General features: G+C 37.5%; 1 protein-coding gene across 1 annotated transcript in view; it reads right to left on the bottom strand.

The window, feature by feature from the left end:
- LOC123864373 (acetylcholinesterase-like) overlaps positions 1 to 14,794 on the bottom strand; it is a 52,825-nt gene that overhangs the window by 8,740 nt on the left and 29,291 nt on the right. Inside the window, exon 2 of the mRNA XM_045904763.1 lies at positions 10,011 to 10,098. The gene's annotated coding sequence lies outside the window, so the exon portion shown is untranslated. The remainder of the gene's footprint in view (positions 1 to 10,010; positions 10,099 to 14,794) is intronic.

The following is a 14,794-nucleotide window of genomic DNA, read 5'->3' as shown; positions in this document are numbered from 1 at the left end:
TATTTGGATTGTGAACTGCATAATTAGATGTTGTGATAGCAATCACGCTCTAATTAAATTATTTATTTTGGCATAAGTTTGTTTAGATTAAAACTCTCGGATAACCTTGCACATTAAACTTGTGTTTTTTGTGTTGGTTTTGGAGAGGACATTCCAATAATTCGATAAAAATATTTAAATAATACCTGCTTTTCTGAGTGACGCCTACACTTGGTTCAAATATTTGCGCAAGCCGAAGTGGCATGGCAGTGGCGGTATTTTTGTTAGTATAGACAGAGTAAAATAAACCCGAAAATAACACGAAAATTTCTCATACTCCGAATCGATTTTGTTTATTTGGATTCGTTTAGGCTACTTACAGATCTACGACAGAATGCGTACCGAATCACATTGCGACATGTAGAAAATTCTGGCAATCTCTATAATAGGAACGGGTACGGGGTGTTTCACTAGTCTATTTTGAATTCTGTAGTTAGGTATTCACGGTAATTACGGTGTTGAAATTTCAGCATCACACTTTTAACAGGGCTCTCTCCGTCACTCGTTTCATACAAACGTAGTTCCAAATTCATTTGAATACTAAGCAACCAAAGTCCATGAAATTTTGCAGACATATTCTAGAAACTAATATCTGTGTCTGTGGTGTTTTAGATTTTTCTAAAAATACGTAGTTTTAAAATTACAAGGGCTCAATGATTTGTATGTGAATTTTTAAGACCGCGTAACTTTGAAACCGAATATTTTAACAGAAATCTGGAAAACCACAGACATAGATATTAGTTTTTAGAATATGTCTGCAAAATTTCATGGACTTTGGTTGCTTAGTATTCAAATGAATTAGGAACTACGTTTGTATGAAACGAGTGACGGAGAGAGCCCTCTTAATACTTTCTAAAATATAAAATGTCAGTGCCAGACAAATAGATTTTAAGACCGAGGGGATTTAATTAGTGTTTAGTTTTTATTTTTGTGTACTAAATAATAAAAAACTCCTAGGGAAATGCTAGCAAATAAGCTAGAGCAACGCTTCATAACGTATAGCTTGCTTCGTTCAAATATTTGCGCAGGCCGACGCGGCATGGCAGTGGCGGTGTTTTATGTTAGTATTGACAGAGTAAAATAAACTCTCGCAGATATCGTCAGGCTCGGTCGGTAAACACATAAGCAAGAAATTTTTCATATTCTGATATCGATTTTGTTTATTTGGATTCGTTTAGGCTACTTACAGATCTACGACAAAATGCTGACAGAAATCCTTATTCTTATCCTATGCTCACGTAGTATGGGATAAGATGAGAAATAAGAAAATATTTCTGAAGTTTTTTTACTTCATACAAGCAATTTTCAATGAGTGGCTATGGACGAGAACAGTAGCAGCTAAGATACAAAAACAAAGCGCGCGCCGAATCAAATTATGCAAATACTCCAAAAAACGTCCATCTGGTGGTTCCACGGAAAATTACACTTCGCCAAGAAAATGACGGCCGGGAACTTAACATGCCTTGGCTTTTCCTACTTTTTTACGCACAAAATGTGTATAAGTATCATTCAAATTTCGCTTTTAGAGTTTTCTTCTTCTTCTTCCAGACACTGTATCTTTTTTTCCTTTATCCGTACCTCAAAAGGAAAAACGGAACCCTTATAAAATCATTTTTTTGTCTGTCTGTCTGTCTATCTGTCAAGAAAACCTATAGGGGACTTCTCTTTGACCTAGAATCATGAAATTTGGCAAGTAGGTAGGTCTTAGGTATAGCACAAGTAAAGGAAAAAGGCCGAAAACCGTGAATTTGTAGTTATATCACAGAAGAAAAGTGTTCATGAACAAATAAAGTTAGTACATACTATTTTCAATTGAGCCTCGATAGCTCAACGGTTGAGGAGTGGACTGAATTCCGAAAGATCGGCGGTTCAAACCCCACCAGTTGCACTATTGTTGTACCCACTCCTGGCATAAGCTTTGCGCTAAATTGCATAGTAAGATAACTATACCGAGTGGGGTATCATACGAAAAGGCTTTACCCCTTATCGGTTAATCAACTTAAATTTGAATTTCGCGGGCAAACCCGTCTCATGTACCTTAAAGCAAGAAAACTTCGCAACGTTAGAGGTCAAACACCCGACCTCCCGAATAGGGGATTATACTATAATCATGATTATTATAAGTTAGGCATATAAATATTTATATTACCTACTATCTTCTTCTATATTTATATTCTATCTTCTTATACTCGTATATCGTACGAGTAGATCTGAAGCATATAAAACTTGTCTTTTTTTCGCCCTCCACTATATCTTGTGAAGGAATCTTCGCTGCTTCTATAGCGTCCAAATTACATCGCCGATAATGGGCTGACAGCGGTCTCATAATGAAATTTATGGCTGACTCATAACCTAAAGGAGCCATTACGATGAAGTTAATATCAAATATTTTGTACGGTATTATGGGTATTAAGAAATGTCTGAAAAAACCTTACGTATATGGCCTTGCAAGTCAATGAGTACCTACTATGTATTTTTTTACTCAGTTACAAGTTAGCCCTTGACTGCAATCTCACCTGGTGGTAAGTGATGATGTCTGGTATTAAGTATAATAGATATATTGTATTTAAAAACCAAATAAAGTGCTCACGCTTTCTTTTTCTGCTACAAGTTAGGCCTTAAACTACTAAGCATCCGAATTAATCTAACGGCCAGCGCAAACAAATGGACTTGAGTAGATCTGAACCTTTTTGATAAAAATTTACGAAATGCATATGAATATAAACCGAAACCTAATAAAAATACAAACATCCATAATATAAAAGTCTGTTCGTTTGCTAGCTTTGCACGACCCATGCGTTTAACCAATTTTGCCGTAATTTGGTACAGAGATAGCTTGCATCGCGGGGTCCTTCCCATAGGCTTCATTTTATCCCAGAAAATCAAAACGTTACACCATTGTAACGCTTTGATTTTCGGGGACTTTTAAAAACTAAATCCATGCGAGCGAAGTTGTGGGCATCATGTAGTTAATCTATAGATAAAAAAAATGAATTAGATAAGAGAAGAAAGAATCTAGTTTAAATTGTAGGAAACTTGAAATTGCATCATTCGGTAAAAGAAAGCCTCTCCATTTGTTATCAGGTGAGGTATCTTCCTAACGATCAATTAACCGCCAAGGCCGGGCATGACACGCGCTCTGTCGCAGTGCCACTCCACTCGCTTGAATTGTAAATAGCTGCCGTATCTACGCTGACCTTATGGCACGATACCCAAAAATGCAGTGTTAATCCATACTATTTAACCCCCGACCCAAAAAGAGGGGTGTTATAAGTTTGACGTGTACATCTGTGTATCTGTGTGTTTGTGTATCTGTCGGTAGCTCCTAAACTAATAAACCGATTTTAATTTAGTTTTTTTTGTTTGAAAGGTGGCTCGATCTAGAGTGTTTTTAGCTATTATCCAATTGTCAGGGGTGTTATAAATTTTTGATTACTACTGGTAGTTTAGGCGCTACGGTGGAACACACAGAATCTGGATACAAACATACATACCCACATACATACATACATACATACATACATAGACTGCTTAAATCATAACCCTTCCTTTTGGCTTTGCCGCAGTCGGGTAACAATCAGAAATGGCTAGTCTCAGAAGTCTCGACAAGTCTACAAATCAAATCCACTCTAACCGCACGCTGACTATGGATTCAAAATGAAATTTACAACCGTTTTATATCCTAGGGGACCTTATTAGGACCAGTTTCTTACTATCAAGAAAGTAAATTCGCATTTCTCGGGAATTTCATCATGATATGACCTACTTTAAGATTGATTCATGCTTACAAGGACGATGTACCTACTTAAAAGTTGGTTATCTATTAGTTCTTGGGTATTAGTTTCAAGACAAGAACACTAAAATAGTAAATAACGTGAAAAGTTAAATTTATGTCGTGTTAATTAATTAAGGAGGAATATTTTTCAAATACAAGTATACCACCGTCTGCGTATTGTTTGTGTATATTTTAAATCCATAACACATTATTAAATTACAACTACATAGTGTAAATTAAAAAATAACACCCCGACAAGTGAAGGTTACAGTAAATAGAAAAGAGCTAATAACTTTCAAACGGCTGAACCGATTTTCTTGGAACACTCTAGATCAAGCCACCTTTCAAACAAAAAAAACTAAATTGAAATCGGTTCTTTACACTAGCGGCACGCTATGATGGCCGGTTTGACACATTACAATAGTGATGTGGAATGTCAATTTATTCTCGAACAAAAAACAATTAAGTTTTGTTTTTGTACCTGATTAAATAGGTTTAATAAAACAAAAATGTATATGTTTATTTAATTTATTTGAACGAACTGAATATTTGAACGAAAATGAATATACATACTTTATATGCACACAAGAAACATATGAATACAAAAGATACCAAAAAAGGTGCCACAAAAGGCCATAATTAATCAGATTCGTCCATACTACTATTTTCACTGTCGTCACTGCTATCATCACATACATTAATAATTATATGTTCGTTTTCTATAATATTATCTATTTTCACATCTCTTTCATAATCTTCCCTTATTAATTTAACAGTTCTATTCACAACCTTTTCCCAGTCTCCTTTAGTCACATGTTCACAAGCTTCTTCTAATAATTTTAGCATTTTTTTTGTGGTAAATGGGGGTTCTGTATTGTGTCTTGCAGCATATCCCTTAATTTGAGCCCACACCAACTCAATCGCATTATACTCACAATGGTAAGGCGGTAACCGTATAACTCTGTGCCCATGTTCTAATGCTATTTCGTCAATGACGTATCGGATCTTGGTTGGTTTGTTTTCTTTTAAAAGACGTACTAATTTCGCTTTTAACATATTCATGTTTGCATCTACGCCATTTTTACGAAGCCATGCGACGATATCAGCTTTCTTTTGGGATTGGGCAGGTGGCTTGTCAATTTGCATCGAGTGGTATGGGGCGTTGTCCATAATTATAATAGATGGTTCAGGGAGGCTACACAACATTGAGGTAAACCATTCAGTAAACTTTTCTCCACTCATGTCTTCATGATAGTCTCCAGTGGTTTTTGACGCAAAAGCCATGAGAGAACCTTCGACAAACCCGTTGATGGTTCCGGCGTGACAAATTATAAGTCACGATCCTTTTCCTACAGGAACTTTGGAAGTAGATGCTGCTGTGTCATCGTTCCAAGAACGGCCTACAGTATGGTTAGCATTAAGCCATGTTTCATCCAAGAACACAACATTTTGCCAATTTTTGATTTCTTTCACTTGCCGTAAAAAAGTATACCTTGCCATCGCTATATCAAATCTTTCCATCAATATTTTGCGTTTGTTACATTTTTTGTATCCAAATCCAATGGTCTTCAAAATCTTCGTTAAAGAACTTTCCCCACCGAAGAATAATCCAGCTTCCTTCAGTGAATGCACCAACTTTTTTCTTGTTGGATACTCCTTCTGTAAATAGTAGCCGTAAACATGTCTTCGGATAGCATCGGCATCAAAGCTATCGATGCCTACGACTGGTTTTGCTCGTTTTCTCTTTTTTGGTGTGTGAAGTTTATTTTCTTCTGTGCCAGTCTCGCCATATTTTTTTTTAGTTATCCGTCTAACAGTTCGTTGTCCAATATTAAGCGCATCAGCTACGCGTTCAACCACTGACGTTATAGGTAAAATTGGCCCTCCATTTTGAGCTTCACGATCGAAATAGTTACGAAGGCGTATTACGAACTCACGTGTCTGACTATTTAGAACAGTTCTCTGCGTACGTTCGGTCATATCGACGAAATCCACAACAAAGGGCTTGAACAGAGTCCAAATTAACGAGCAAGGGTCAACAGTATTGCAGTATCAATATTTGAAATCCAAAGCCAGGTCAAAACTATATCACAATCGCATTGCACTGACAGTTTATACTTTTCGAAGCAACGTCAATTCGAAACTGCTTTGTTTTGCATTGAGCATTGACGCGAGTTTGCCGGAGGTAGTAGTTGTGCTAGCCAGCGATCCTATGTGACGATCGTATTAGATTCCATTTTTAAAAATTTATTGATATTTTTTTGCGATTTCAGAGGTTTGTCCACATAGTGAAAATTGTTCATATTCACAAGTACATTCACCCCTTAAATGGTGCAAACTGATTTTTCTACACTTGTATACATTTAAGAAATCAATTTAATAAATAAATTTTGAGTCCTAAACCTAAAACTACATTCGATAAAATTTATGAATCTCTGCACATCACTATCGTCAATAAAGTAATACAATTATTTCCTTCAAAGTCGTTATCAATTAATACGGAACTTCATGAGCGGACAAACGTCAAACCGGCCATCATAGCGTGCCGCTAGTTTAGTTTAGGAGCTACGATGCCACAGACAGATACACAGTTACACACGTAAAACTTATAACACCCATCTTTTGGGTCGGGGGTTAAAAAGCGGTGATAGCCTAGTGGTTAAAACGTTGACCTATTAGTCAGTGGATCTAGGGTTCGATGCCGGGCACGCACCTCTAACATTTCGGAGTTATGTGCGTTTTTAGCAATCAAATATATATTCATTTTAACGGTGAAGGAACATATCGTGAGAATAATGTTCTCAAAGATGTGTGAGATCTGCCAATACGCGATTAACCAGCGTGGTTGACTTTAGCTGAAACCCTTATAATTCTGAGAGGAACCCCGTACTCAGTAGTAGGCCAGCGATCTTCACTGGTTCTGATTTCCTACCTCCCTAATTTATGTATGACAAAGTACCTTTTTCTCCGTAGGAGGGAAAAATCCTTATAGACATAGTGCCGGACTCCTACCGACTAAAATCCCCTCCTTTCTGCAAGCAATAATGTTCCCGCATGACAAAGTACCTAGTTCACCCTTTTGTAGCTTATTAAATAATTCCCTTTAAACATAATTCAACCATAAAAAGTCAAAACGTGCTACGACTTATTACGCTTCACCTCCGAATTTCACCGCTTCAGTAGTCGGAAGATCCTCTTTAATTGGTCACGACCACTCTTCCGAAACGTTTGAAAGTTAAGTTGTTCCGATGAAAATAGCTTTTCTTTCTACTTACGATAATCTAGGTATTTAACTTGAGTATTTTTGAAGAAAACTTCTTCAGACGGGACTTGAGAATAATTATATTTATCAGGTCTTCTTGCACGCTTTTGCCTGTATAGGTAGTGAATTACTAGAGTGAGGGAACTTTCGGTTTGATCCTGAATCGACGACATGTCAAATATTAGGCTATGGTGACGTGAAATCATAAAAAAATAGGGCTACCTTTGGGCTATCTGCGTCAAACATTTGACGCCTGCCAGTGACGTCGAAGCAACAGAGCTATTATATGCTACAGTGATATTTAAAAGTAGCTGATGCCCGCAACTTCGTTTGCGTTTTTAATAATCTTGTAGGAACTGTTTAATTTTCCGGGATAAAAGTAACCTATGTGTTAATCCAGGGTATACTCTATCTCCATTCTCAGCCAAATCCGTCCGGTAGTTTTTGCGTGAAAGAGTAACAAACATACACACAAACTTTCGCCTCTTATAATATTAGTGTGATGCAGTAAGAATCGTCAGTGGACTGTAATAATATTATATTTATCAAATAATAATGTTTCCATTCGTAGCATGCTGAATTTTTCGCATGTTGTTGCTCCGATAGGGTTTACTATGCCAACTACAGTTTGATTGCAGTTGGATAGCTGGATCACAGCTGCCAACTGACTATGCAGTCCATAAGCGAACCTACATATACCCTAAACCAGTGTTATCAAGTACAAAATGTCAATAGAAAAAACATTACAAAATATATAGTAAGTATATTATGTTTCATCAATTGAATTCAAGATTCAAAACATTTAATTTGAGTTAATTTCGCTTTAAAAATATGACTCGTAATATCTTTAGTGTATATCATGCGGCAGCGTAACTTGAGTGGAAAGCTTCTAAGTACTAGTGACGTAACATAACTTCGCTAAAGTTTTATCGATACTTTAGAACAAATATAGATTCACGTGTTTGGTCGAGGTTCAGCTCGACTAGCTTCGAACCCATCCGGAGTCCTTTTTCATCATCATCATAGGGAAATGCGTGAGTGAGTGAGGAAAGCCATAAGCATTTATATTTATAATAGCAATCACTCACAATAGTTCAAATGATAAGATACCTTCTTCAGAAGTTCATCGTGTCTAGAACACATAATCCAGTATAGGTAAATATATGTTCATATAAATGAGCGGAAGATTATTGCGATAATATCCGCGTAAATGACTAGCCAACATCAGTGCGAGATTTTCTAAAAACAACGTATTTGTATAGCATTAGTCGCCATAAGCCGGCTTTTAAGTTACCATTTTTAGTCACGCCTAAAATTCAGCGCTGCAATTTTTTAATAATACGATAAAATCATAATGTTTTTATCTTTTGCGTATAGTTTTTACTATCTATGATAACTAGTGATACTTTTTTAGATAAACTCATTCCTTCCAATTTTGTAATGGCAATTGTTCACATATTAACTATTGGTGACTACATTAAAAGATCAAAATGTCCTAGATCAAGAAGTCCTTAATTCAAAAATGAGTGGCACATACATAGATAAAAGTATTTTTTATCTATAATTGACAAATCATATATTTAAGTTGCATGATGCATCCCTATTCGCCGTCGATAAGGTCGATATACGCCTGACTTCGTGCTGATAAATTACAAACGACGAAATTATATTTTCTCATAGCAACACGCTTGCTCGAGCAATGATTATTAGGATCCAATATGACTAGAGTATGATGTAGAAAAGCAAGATAACTAAACAACAGCAACAACAACATTTAAATAATATTTCATTGGTAGTCGATAATTTTTCTGTCTCATCCCTATTCAACGTCGCAAAACTTCCACCACACCTGACTCCGTGCCAGCAGATGTAAACGACGTAATTACAATGCTTTTTTCTTCACTCGCTGCGCACAATCTAGAGCAACAGGCTTGCTGCAGCGAGCACTATTGTCGTGATACAATGTGACGAGTATAGTGTTAAAAGTACGATAAGCTTAAAAAACGATTGGTAAAGAAACTTTTTATCGATAGTCGACAATTGCAGCGTGTCACATCTTTATTCTCCGTCTGTAAACTTGCGGCACGCCCGACTCCGTGTCGGCACATACAAACGACGTAATTATATTTTTCTCCTCACTCGCTGCGCGCAATCCAAGGCAACGTGCTTGCTGCGGTGAACATTATTATTGTGAAAACCATATTATAAAACTCCTGACTGACAAAACTTGTACCTAGTACCTACAGGTTGTATTTCAAAATGAATGTTCTCAAAAAGGTGTGTGAAGTCTGGCAATCCGATTTTGCGTGGTAGACTATGGCCTACACCTGTTTCGTTCTGAGGGGAGACCTGTGCTCAGTAATGAACCGGTGATGTGTTGATGATAATGATGAGTATAATGATGACCTCCCGACCTATTATGTTGTGGGAATTACGCACAATGCCCGTCATTCCGAAGAAAAAAAATTTGATACAACTTGTTAGGCACTGTTTCTACCGCTGAAGAGGAAGCGACTTATAGCTATCGGTTATCTTCTCGCTCGAGAAACAATCAATTCTTTATTTGCATTAGTGTGGGTATGTGTATGTGTGTCTGTATACATAATATTATTATGTTACAATTCCTAAGTGTCATCCCAAATGGCCATATCATGGCGTGAAAAACAATGCTTATGCTTACAACTGGATGTCCGAATGTCCTACTAAATTTGCCAGCTTTACAAGAGACGATTTTTGTCTTCTATAGTTATTAAATACGATTTAGTTCAATGATCAGAAGAACACTATAGCATAAATAGTTCAACGGCTGAGGAGCGGCCTGAATTCCGAAAAGTCGCGCGGCGGTTCAAACCCCAACCATTGCACTACTATCGTACGTACTCCTAGCACTAGCTTTACACTTAGTTGGAGGGGAAGAGGGGAAAAATGTCGTACCTGACACTATCTCTGGGAAGCCATGTCCGTTGCTCGTAGCGCATGAGCGGCGTGCGAGTGCACTACTTCACATGCTTCGTTTCACCACCTGGAAAATACAATTACCAATTAGGTACTCCATCATCTTCATCATTATTAACCGATAGGTCTCGTGTAAGGACTTCTACACGCCACGGTCTTGCGCCGCCTGAATCCAGCGGCACCGTGCAACTCGTTTGATATCGTCTGTTCACCTAGTCGGGGATCGGGGGCTTCCAACGCTACGCTTTCTAACACCTTGGGACCCATTGCCACTTCAGCTTCGCAACCCGTTGAGCCATGTCAGTTACGCTGGTCTATCTTTTTGGAGAAAAAAATAGTATCCAAAACATACATATCGAGAGAAATTAAACTGTATAAGTAACAAGGCAAACTGTAGTTTGCAGCAACTGTGTGGGTTTATGTATTCGTTTTCTCTTGGTGAAGATGAAGAAGTGTAAATGACATATTTTGTATAAAAACGTTTTTTTTTTTCTATACTTTAACTTGAAACTTTGTACAAATGTTAATTCCTATTTTAATGAAACATGTTAAAAAATTAATAATATTATCATCCACAATCTAGTGGCATTTTTCTTAGTAATCACCTTCTTTAAACAAAAAAGCAAGAACAAAAGCAAAACAAACCACTAGAGTCGACGGTCAACGTATAATAGAGCAGCCTCTTTTTAAAATAAACAACAAAATAGAATAAAGTACTTAAAATATGAAATTTTAGCTTAATTAAAATGCTTTGAAAATAATCTTTGGTTAAAATGTTTTATTACAAGTGTAAATTAAAAATTTATAACACCCCCGACGATCCAAAGTATCTGAGTTTTCCAAAACATCATTTTCAAATAAATAATTATGTATTTAGGCAACGTCCATCTTGACAGCTTGACATTTGTCTATTGACGTAATATTATGAACCTAACGGTTATCTAACCTTCTTTTCTACAAGAAAACTAGAAAAGAGCTGATAACTCTTAAACGGCTGAACCAATTTTTTTAGATTATAGCTAAGAACACTCTCGATCAAGCCACCTTTCAAACAAAAAAAACTAAATTAAAATCGGTTCATTAGTTTAGGCGCTACGATGCCACAGACAGATACACAGATACACAGATACACAGACACACAGATACACAGATACACACGTCAAACTTATAACACCCCTCTTTTTGGGTCGGGGGTTAAAAATAGAGCAAAACCTTGAAAGCTCTTGTGTATCTACCCGCAGAATGTAAATACCGTTTCCCGAATACTATTTCAGTTTTAAAAGAGCCACTGATAAAAAGATACCGGTTTTATACTAATTTTTCAAAAGATAATTTTATACAAGCGGTGATAGCCTAGGGGTTTAGACTTCTATTTCGGGAGGTCGGCGGTTGGATCCCCGGGCACGCACTTTCTAATTTTTCAGAGCTATGTAAGTTTTGAGAAATTAAATATCACTTGCTTTTTGGCTCCAAAATTTCCACGTTTTATGGCGATAATTCAAAACTACGGTTAGCCGCTTTTTAACAAAAGGAAGGCACCGTAATAAAGTACAGATAACTAGCTGACGCCCGCTACTTCGTCCGCGTGGATTTAGGTTTTTCGTAATCCCGTGGGAACTCTTTAATTTTCCGGGATAAAAAGTAGCCTATGTAATAATCCAGGATATTATGTATTTCCATTCCGAATTTCAGCCAAATCCGTCAAGTGGTTTCTGCGTGAAGGAGTAACAAACATACCCACACACACTCACACACACACACACCCACACACACACACACGCACACACACACACACACACACACACACACACACACACACACACACACACACACACACACACACACACACACACACACACACACACACACACACACACAAACTTTTGCCTTTATAATATTAAGTATGATCATAACTTCTTGAAGTCCTATGTTCGCACATCAAACACTCTCAATATTGTGTGTACACGAGTGATAGCTTACCCTCGCTCGCTATTTCAAATGCATTCATGTCGTACTAGTCAAACTAGACTAGCGAGTCGTTTGAGTCCATCCCATGGGTATTCCCTTGCTATTACGAATACGCAAGGTCTGTTGAACATTCTTTCCCGGGCCTTGGGACCTTTCATAGCGAAATAAAATAAGGTAGCTACGCGTTTTATACCTACTCTAGTTGACCCGCTCCGGTTTTGCTTGAGTGGATTTTTTAGAGCTAGCCCGCACAGCGAATAAAAATCGCGCGATTTTTTTTCGCAATTCTGTAACACTTGCATTCATATAGAGATGCCGCACTGCGATTTAAAATCCGCACGGGAAAAAATCTGTGATTTAATACCAACTAGAGGATGCCCGCGACTTCGTTCGCGTAGATTTAGGTTTTTTAAGATCCCGTGGAAACTGTTTGATTTTCCGGGATAAAAAGTTGCCTGTGTCAATTACAGGGACGCAAGTTACCTCGGTACCAAATTTCATACAAATCGGTTTAGCGTATGGGATTTTTGGGAATCCCGTGGGAATTCTTTGATTTTCCGGGATATTAGCCTACGTCCGTCTCCGGGATATAAGCTAACCCTGTACCAAATTTCGTCAGAATCGGTTAAACTGTTGGGCCGTGAAAAGGTAGCAGACAGACAGACAGAAACACTTTCGCATTTATAATATTAGTATGGAAGTATGGATTTCACGCAGTGCGGTATTAGGTAAATTCGTGCGAATATTTGTATAGTACGGAGTTTTATGGCGCTCACCACATTCGCAGCGCGGGCGGGTGAAATCTGTACGCGGAAAATAAATCGCCCGAATAAAATTCACGAGAATAAAAATCGCTGGCGGGCTAGGCCTTAGGGTTCCGTGCCCGAAGGATACCAATGAGACGGCCCCATAATAGTCCGCTGTCCGTCCGTCTGTCTGTCAGTGGGTTGTACCTCGTGAACCATAAAAGGTAGAGAGTTAAAAAAAATTACAGAATGTGTTATTGCTGCTCTGATAAAAATAATTAACAGGTCTAATCTAAATGGGCAATCAAGAAAATTATAAAAAAAATTAAAAAGTGTACTTAATTTCTTGGTCGATGGATACGGAAACCTTTGTGTGCTAGTTCGACTCGCACTTGACTGACTTATTTAAATTCGCTAAAATGGATAATTATACCATTATATTGATAATAGGTATGACAAAAATATTTACAAACAATGTCTATAATATAGTATATACCTATCTGAGATATTTTATTTTACTCCAAGGCTAAGTACCCACCTAATACATATAGCTAAGGTTAACAACAATACTCCTTTGAAGTAGTCAAATACATAGCAGTAGCCCAATACTACATTCACTTGAAGGTATACCTACGAGTTTTTGCCGTGTTTACCGACGGCCGCTCCACATTCAATCAACTAAGTGATTCAATCAGATTGGACCACTTACATGACAAAGAGTGACATGGCGGTTAAGATTTCCACTTTTCCAACACAAAACTCGATATATTTTATTCAATTAAGACCATTTCCTGATTTGTTGATACTGAAAAGGCACGGTAGCAGGATAATAGAAAAACAGTAGCGTTGCTTTATGGTAGGTACCTATTAGAAACTAGTGTGGTATGCATATTATGATCATTTCGAAATACTCAAAGACAAGATTTGTTTTTACGGGTCCAAACGTACCCAAAAGGTGCCAACGGGACACAATTACCTAATAACTAACCTAAGCTTCCGCTGTCCGTCCGTACGTCTGTCTGTCAGCGGGCTGTATCTCGTGAACCGTAATAGCCAGAGAGGTAAAATTTTCACAGAATGTGTATTGCTATATATAACAACAAATCATAAAAATTTCAAAAGCACATAAAACTTAAAAAAAAATGAAAAAGTGTTATTTTTTTTTGTACAATCGTATGAAACCCTTCGTGTGCAAGTGTGACTCGCACTTGGTCGATTTTTTTATATGTGTTTATTTAAATACTTAACACATATACGGCAGGATTTGAACCCGCGGCTGGTTCCGCAATTTCGGATAGGTACCTATGTAAAATTATTATTTAGCTTTGAATTGTAGCTAAAAGACTATCATAAAAATTATAAATACGTAACACAATCAGATTAATTGTTCTTTGTACACGCAAGGACTTCCGTTTGCTTCTATCTAACTAAGTGGTACTGTACGTTAACACTTTTTGAACGAGCATGCTCACTTTAGTTTATTCGCGATTACCGCTGGCCGCTCCGCATCCAATCAGCTAAGTGAACCAGATTGGAGCTACTTGTGTATTATACAGGTACGGTTCAAATAAAAAGGGGTGATTTGTTGGATAGAATATATATGTAGATTGGTCAGCATTGACATAGGAGAAGTCAGTTAATGCGGTAACGCACGGAGTTAGCTTATATCCCAGGGACGGACACAGGCTACTTTTATCCCGGAAAACAAACAGTTCCCGCGGGATTCCTAAAGACCCATCCGCTAAACCGATTTGTATGATATTTGGTACCGAGGTAACTTGCGTCCCTGTAATTGACATTGGCAACTTTTTATCCTGGAAAATCAAACAGTTCCCACGGGATCTTTAAAAACCTAAATCCACGCGGACAAAGTCGCGGGCATCCTCTAGTACAGGATAAATTAATCATCTTGAATTAAAATGAACTTTTCTATCCGATCCGTTTTTTCAACTGTACCTACCTGTTTGCTGCAGCGGTTTTTCAAAGATCAAAAGTCTACATTGCTGCAACTTTTCCGATTTGTGGTTTTAATCCCGGTCACCTATTCAG

This window comes from Maniola jurtina, chromosome 4 (genome assembly GCF_905333055.1).
Source record: "Maniola jurtina chromosome 4, ilManJurt1.1, whole genome shotgun sequence".
Lineage (NCBI taxonomy): Eukaryota > Metazoa > Arthropoda > Insecta > Lepidoptera > Nymphalidae > Maniola > Maniola jurtina.
Note: the sequence above shows the minus strand (reverse complement) of the source record. Positions and strands in the feature narration are given on the sequence as shown.